This window comes from Porites lutea, chromosome 7 (genome assembly GCF_958299795.1).
Source record: "Porites lutea chromosome 7, jaPorLute2.1, whole genome shotgun sequence".
NCBI lineage: Eukaryota > Metazoa > Cnidaria > Anthozoa > Scleractinia > Poritidae > Porites > Porites lutea.
In genome coordinates, this window is record NC_133207.1 from 6,805,739 (window position 1) to 6,813,382 (window position 7,644).

The following is a 7,644-nucleotide window of genomic DNA, read 5'->3' on the forward strand; positions in this document are numbered from 1 at the left end:
CACAAAACGAACGGCAAATACGAAGCGAGGATGTCCTTGCAAGGGTGCTGGAAGAACATGTGGCAGTGAATGTTCCAGACCTGCCAACTCTCACGGTTCTGCCGTGAGTCTCACGATTTTTTGTCATTTCTCACGGTCTCACGACAAGGCTCCTCAATCTCATGGGTTTTGCGAAAAATCATTCTGAAATGATGTAGGTTGTTGAATCAGAATAAAAATGGGAAATTAACGAGGAATGCTTGTGCCATAAAGTGAAAAACTAATAAAGAAGAACACTGTTCTTACTTTTTTGTACCCAGCTGTGATTTTCGCTTGTGTTCAATAAACTTAATCGTTTTTCTTCGTGTCTGTCCGCCATTTTGAAATGGGAGTAGGCCCTGGGAACGAGGTCTAATTCCCAGGCGTCTCCCATGTTGAGTTTCCCAGTAGTCTTTGTAAGTTCAGCGCGGGAAAGCGATCGCAATCGTATAAACATGGCGAAAAATAAACTGTTAATGACTTTCCTCGATGGAAAAGGGGTTTGTTTAATCTTCATCGGGAAAAAAATAGAATCTCACTATTTTTTATAGAATCTCCAGATTTTTTTTCATGGGTTTCCAGATTTTCCTTTATCAGGGGTTGGCAGGTCTGATGTTCATATGGATCCACGGCGAAGCATTGCCGAAACAAGGTGAGTAACATTACTTGTTTGCAGTCGTGGAAGTTGAACTACACTTATAATTAAACAAATTACACCAGGCAAATTCTTAGTGGGGGTGGTCAGCGGCACTTTATAAAAATAATGTTTTTGCAGTCCATCCACTTTCTCGCGATACCCTTGTTCTGCCAACCAATATGTATGGTATGTGGCCACAAATTCAGATATTCAGGTACTACACTAAATCAAAATCAATGCAACACTTCAATTCACCTCGCCCACCGGTAATCTATTAACTAAGTGAGTCTTTAACTTGCTTTAAGCTTTAACTTGTCCACAAGTGCCACATGGCACTCTTCAGTACCACCCCTCAAATTTGAGTGACACTCTTTAGTGTACTCAATTCTAACCAATAGACCTATTTGGCTAACGCAATGTTGTACTTAATTCAGATCTCTCGGGGTTAAGATTCTTTGTGCACTGTATTTGCATTATAAGGTGGCATTCACATTCAAATTATATGGAAATTCCTGAAACAAAACGTTTTATTCCCAAAGGGTTTGAATTGGGTACAACATTGAGTTAGCCGATTGATTGGTCTATCAAATATATTTCTCTACTGTGTTAAGACCAATAGGATCACAGTAAAGGCTTGGTTTGAACTTACTATCAGGGGTGGTGTTCATACAATTTTTTTCAGAATTCGATGGTTGAAATTTCGACATCTTGACCTCCTAAGGGCGAAGTTACTGGTATTTGAGTTGGATAGAGAGGAAGAAGAGTTTCTAGGCTTTGACGTAGAATGCAAATTGCACAGAGGTGTTGTACAGTGGGAATCTGACATGTAACAGTTTCAACTGTAAATATGGAAGACTTCTCAAAATTTAGCGTAACAAGCTCAGATACTAACAAAGAAGTGGATGTAGGGTGGAACTCAATTCCTAAACCAGTTATGGTGAATCCATTTGTAGCAAACACTGTTCCTGTAAGGGACATTAGTTTGATGTTCAAGGAAAAAAATTTTAACCAAATTGCTGAGGAAACAAAATTAATAACTCTGCCCTCCAAGCGATGGACCCTAAACCAAATTGTGTGTGGTATGAAACTGACGCTAAAGAAATCCAAGCGTACTTTGACAAGAACATTCGCCTTAGCATCAAACAACTGCCACAAGTTAATTCGTACTGGTCTTAAAATCAACTTCTAGGAGTTCCAGAAGTGCCGAAGATTTTTCCAAGGAACCGGTATGCCAAAATATTGAAGTACTTACATTTGAATGATAAAAGAATAGAATTGCCACGTGGTCATGCTGACCACAACAAATTATTCAAAGTGTGCGCCCTCTTCTTGATTTGGTTGTAGGTCCACTTGGAATTGACTGAGCCGTTATGTTGATGATGAATCCATCTTACACAATAATGAAAACCGTAACAGCCTGTGAGCAAACTCTCCATTTAAGGGATATCAAGAGATATCACACAGGAGACACAGGAGCAAGGTGAAAGTGAGAGCTCACTCGAATGTTTGCTTGCCACTGGAAATGGAGAGTATGACATTTCTTGGTAGTCGTGCACATTTGCTATTCAGGACCGAGTTGTTAAAAGCTGGGTTAAGACAACCCAGGGTTAGAGCGAGATTTGAATTCAGATTTGAAAGCTTAAGAAGCATTTCAGTTTTAATTCTTTTATGCCTACAAGTTGGTGATCGGAAGCTCTAAAAATAACTGAGAAAATTATCTGACAAACTGCTTTTGAACACAAGAAAAAGAAACCCGGGTTAAATTTATCCCCGGGTTAAGCGCTAATCGGCCTTCGAACAACTGGGCCCAGTAAGCCAGATTCTGAAGAAAATTCTAGCTATATACATAGGTATCCACTTTAGCTCCACGTCTCCATTTTCACCCATTTCAACCAACCCTTAGCAATTAACAACATTGTGCACTCACATGTGCCTGACACAAAAAATCCCCACACATGTGAGATACAATAATGCTCAAGTGTACGCTCTAATGGCGTCTTGTTTTGTATTGAACTGTGTCAGCATTCTTGATATTTTCGCAATTTTTGTAACAATATTATCATTTATTTTTTCTAAGCTTGCCAACGGGCGGAATCCTCCAAATCCTGCAATCTGATTGGTTAGAAGAGTGGGCAGTTTTTTACCATCTTGCCCGCTAACCCGGGCAGAATCGTTGGCAGCTTTATTCACAAATTTGTTTGTTGTTTGTGAATGAGCAAAAGCAGTAATTTTAACAATTTTTCTTTTAAAACTTGCGCTATTATTGGTGTTAGCTAGGGGAAAGTGAATTTTGTTATTCAGACAACTATAAGATAACTATTCAGATAACTATGCTGTACATACTGCAATCTTGCACTTATGCACCGTTTATTCGACATTTTTTTCTCTATTTGTAGGTTTGTTTTCCATTTTTGCTGTCTGAATCTAGATTCTGCCGTTTTTCATTGAATTTTGCCTCGCTAGTTTTCTACTTTTCAGAAAAGGTTGTTGTCAACGATTGCATGTAGCTTTCAATCTTGAATAAACAACATGAACAACTTTTCCAGCAGTCAGTTATCGCCGTTTTTATTTCTTTGTTTATATAATTGTTTAGTTACCCACATCGCCTTCTTTTATTTGAATTCACTTCAAAACCCTCAGATTGGTATGTGCAATTAGCTCTTTTTATAAAGCCTTTGTGCAGTTTTTCTCCCGCTTGATTGAATTAATCTTAAAGTAAATATTCAGTCAAAGAAAATCTTTGATGTATTTTCTTTCCTGTGGCTTTTAAGTTCATCAATCTTTTATCCTTGTTTGACACTCAGATTATGAATTGTCTACCGAGACACAAAAACCTTTCTTTATTCTAAAGAGAGCTTAATTGTGATAATATAAATTACAAGTTAAAAAACATGTTGTAATGTTTTGTTTTGGTTTACAATTGATCGCGCGCTTTGAATAACATCAACACAAACGTGCCCTTCTTCAACACACATAGGTTGGAGGCTGAAGTAAAATTTTCCTGAAACTTCCAAATCTCAGTAGGACAAAAAATATAAATGTTATTCACTGGCCTAGGTCGGTCCGTATTGGGAGAAACTGTGCCCTCAGTCTGAGCACGGCCTTGGGTGGTACTCAAGACCTCGGGCACAGTTTCTGCCAATACGGATCTCCCAGCTGGTGAATAACATATATATACCGTTTTTGCAGTTACTGTTTACCTGATTATTGCATTTCATAGCTTCAGATTGTTTGCTATTAAATCCTGAAAATCCAAGCAGTCCAATGGGGTGATAATGTTTGCCTCAGCGATCCAGTATATACATGTTACATGTACACTCTGGCCGGGTTCCATGAAAGCTGGTTAAGTTTAACCTAGAAATAAGCGAAAGTTTAAGCAAGGTTTTCTAGTCTTAGAACAGTCATGCAACTCGAGCTTACAAAATCCATAGTATGGATGTCAATAATTTTGCCTTTACTTTGAAAAAAAAAATGATAACACAGAATGTTGCTCTTGGCAATGGGTAGCAGGCAATGCATAAGAAAAAAAAAGAAACAAAAGTTTAATCCTAGATTTGCGCTGATCGGCCTTTCAGGAACCGGGCAACGGAATTTGTAAGTTTTACTTCAATGAACTAACAGTAAGCTAAGAGCTGACCTGGAGGATCAAGTTTCGCTGCTAGTCGTCCCAAACGAGGTAAACCATTCTAGACTCTTCAAAACTTAAAGTCCAACTGAAAACCCGTCTATCCTATTCCGTCTTCGTGGACACTCGGCTCTGAAGGTCTTTCTTTTTTTCTTAAACCTGTCAACCAAATTCCATGATGTAGCAAATCTTGCAGCATCGTCGCTGGTATTTGTAGGCGAGGAATCTCACCTGAAAATTAAGAGGATTATTTAGCAAGCGTTCGGTGAAAACGCTTTCAGGTGAAAGCCTGAAACAAAAACCCTAAACCTACCTTATTCTGTTCCAAAAGAAAAGCTAGACACGTGAGCCGAGAAAACAGCTGCAGAAATGGACAAACAGCTGAACCAGTGCGATGCGAGCGAGCCCTTGCGAACGAAGGCGATCGCTGTGCTGCGACTGATCATGCGTGCACGTGGGGCTTGCGTGTCGCGTTGCATTCCACGTGACCAAGAAACGACGCGCTCTGGGGACGAGAATGGCCGCGTTCCCGATGGCCAGCGCAAGAGGCAACTATCATGGGTAGGTACTTCATATATGATTATTATTATGTACCGTAATATACTTATTATTATATTACTATACTTTATACAACACCATATATACCCCTAATCAACACCATATACTCCTATACATCACCATACACCCTATATATCACCATATACCCCTATACAACACCATATACCCCCATGTACCCCTATACATCACCATATACCTCTATATACCCCTATACATCACCATATACCCCTATATACCCCTATACATCACCATATACCCCTATATACCCCTATACAACACCATATACCCCTATATACCCATATACAACACCATATACCCCTATATACCCCTATACATCACCATATACATCACCATATACCCCCATACATAACCATACACCCCTATACATCACCATACACCCCTATACATCACCATATATCCCTATACAACACTGTATATCCCTATACAACACCATATACCCCTATATACCCCTATACAACACCATATAACTCTATACAACACCGTATACCCATATATATACGACACCATATGCTCCTATACATCACCATACACCCCCCATACATAACCATACACCCCTATACATCACCATATATCCCTATACAACACCGTATGCCCATATACAACACCATATGCTCCTATACATCACCATATACCCCCATACATAACCATACACCCCTATACATCGTCATATACCTCTATACAACACCATATACTCCTATACATAACCATACACCCCTATACATCACCATATACCCCTATATACCCCTATACAACACCATATACCCCTATATACCCCTATACAACACCATATACCCCTATACAACACCATACACCCCCATACATAACCATACACCACCTACACATCACCATACACCCTATACATCACCATATACCCCTATATACCCCTGTACAACACCATATACCCCCATATACACTATACAACACCATACACCCCCATACATAACCATACACTACGTATACATCACCATACACCCTATACATCACCATATACCCCCATATACCCCTATACAACACCATATACCCCCATATACACTATACAACACCATACACCCCCACACATAACCATACACCACCTATACATCACCATACACCCTATACAACACCATATACCCCTATATACCCCTATACAACACCATATACCCCTATATACTCCTATACAACACCATACACCCCATACATAACCATACACCACCTATACATCACCATACACCCTATACAACACCATATACCCCTATATACCCCTATACAACACCATACACCCCCATACATCACCATACATCCCTACACATCACAATACACCCCTATACATCACCTTACACCTCCATGCATAACCATACACCACTATACATAACCATACACCCCTATAAATCACCATACACCCCTATACATTCCCATACACTCCTATACATCACCATACACCCCTATACATTCCCATACACCCCTATACATCACCATACACCCATATACATCACCATACACCCCTATACATCACCATACACCTCCATACATAACCATACACCTCCATACATAACCATACACCCCTATACATAACCATACACTCCATACATAACCATACACCCCTATACATCACCATACACCCCTATACATCCCCATACACCCCTATAAATCACCATACACCCCTATACATCACCATACACCCCTATACATTCCCATACACCCCTATACATCACCATACACCCCCTTTACATCACCATACACCCCTATAAATCACCATACACCCCTATAAATCACCATACACCCCTATACATCACCATACACCCCTATACATCACCATACACCCCTATACATCACCATATATCCCTACACATCACCATACACCCCTACACATCACCATACACCCCCATACATAACCATACACCTTTATACATCACCATACACCCCTATACATCACCATACATCCCTATACATCACAATACACCCCTATACATCACCTTACACCTCCATGCATAACCATACACCACTATACATAACCATACACCCCTATAAATCACCATACACCCCTATACATTCCCATACACTCCTATACATCACCATACACCCCTATACATTCCCATACACCCCTATACATCACCATACACCCATATACATCACCATACACCCCTATACATCACCATACACCTCCATACATAACCATACACCTCCATACATAACCATACACCCCTATACATAACCATACACTCCATACATAACCATACACCCCTATACATCACCATACACCCCTATACATCCCCATACACCCCTATAAATCACCATACACCCCTATACATCACCATACACCCCTATACATTCCCATACACCCCTATACATCACCATACACCCCCTTTACATCACCATACACCCCTATAAATCACCATACACCCCTATAAATCACCATACACCCCTATACATCACCATACACCCCTATACATCACCATACACCTCTATACGCGAAGGAAGGATTAACGTATGGGTTTTGAATAACAGTATCTATTCCGGGGGGGGGGGTACTCCCATATATGGGCTGTATAGGTACGTGCTGCGCAATAGGGTATGGTTTTTGAAGTTTTCGGTCCTTAAATAGGGTATCTTTTTTGACCCTTTTGTTTCTGTGTCCCTTGTGTGGTCCTTAGATAGGGTAGGTTAATTGTATTATCTAATACTGGAGTGTGAAAATGCGCGCCTAAACGAACGTTTTTTTTTTAACTTGATGTATCCGTTTAAGTATTAACAAAATGATTTTGCAATAGAGGTTTAATAGCCGTTAAGCGGGTAAATACACCTAACG

General features: G+C 40.0%; 1 long non-coding RNA gene across 1 annotated transcript; it reads right to left on the bottom strand.

Moving 5' to 3' along the window:
- Nucleotides 1–3,693: 3,693 nt before the first annotated feature.
- Nucleotides 3,694–4,706, bottom strand: LOC140942506 (uncharacterized). The gene is made up of 3 exons (XR_012166546.1): nt 4,594–4,706; nt 4,293–4,511; nt 3,694–4,009 (listed from the first exon to the last, which is right to left on the bottom strand). It is a non-coding gene; the product is annotated as an uncharacterized lncRNA (long non-coding RNA).
- Between the last annotated feature and the right edge of the window lie 2,938 nt (nt 4,707–7,644).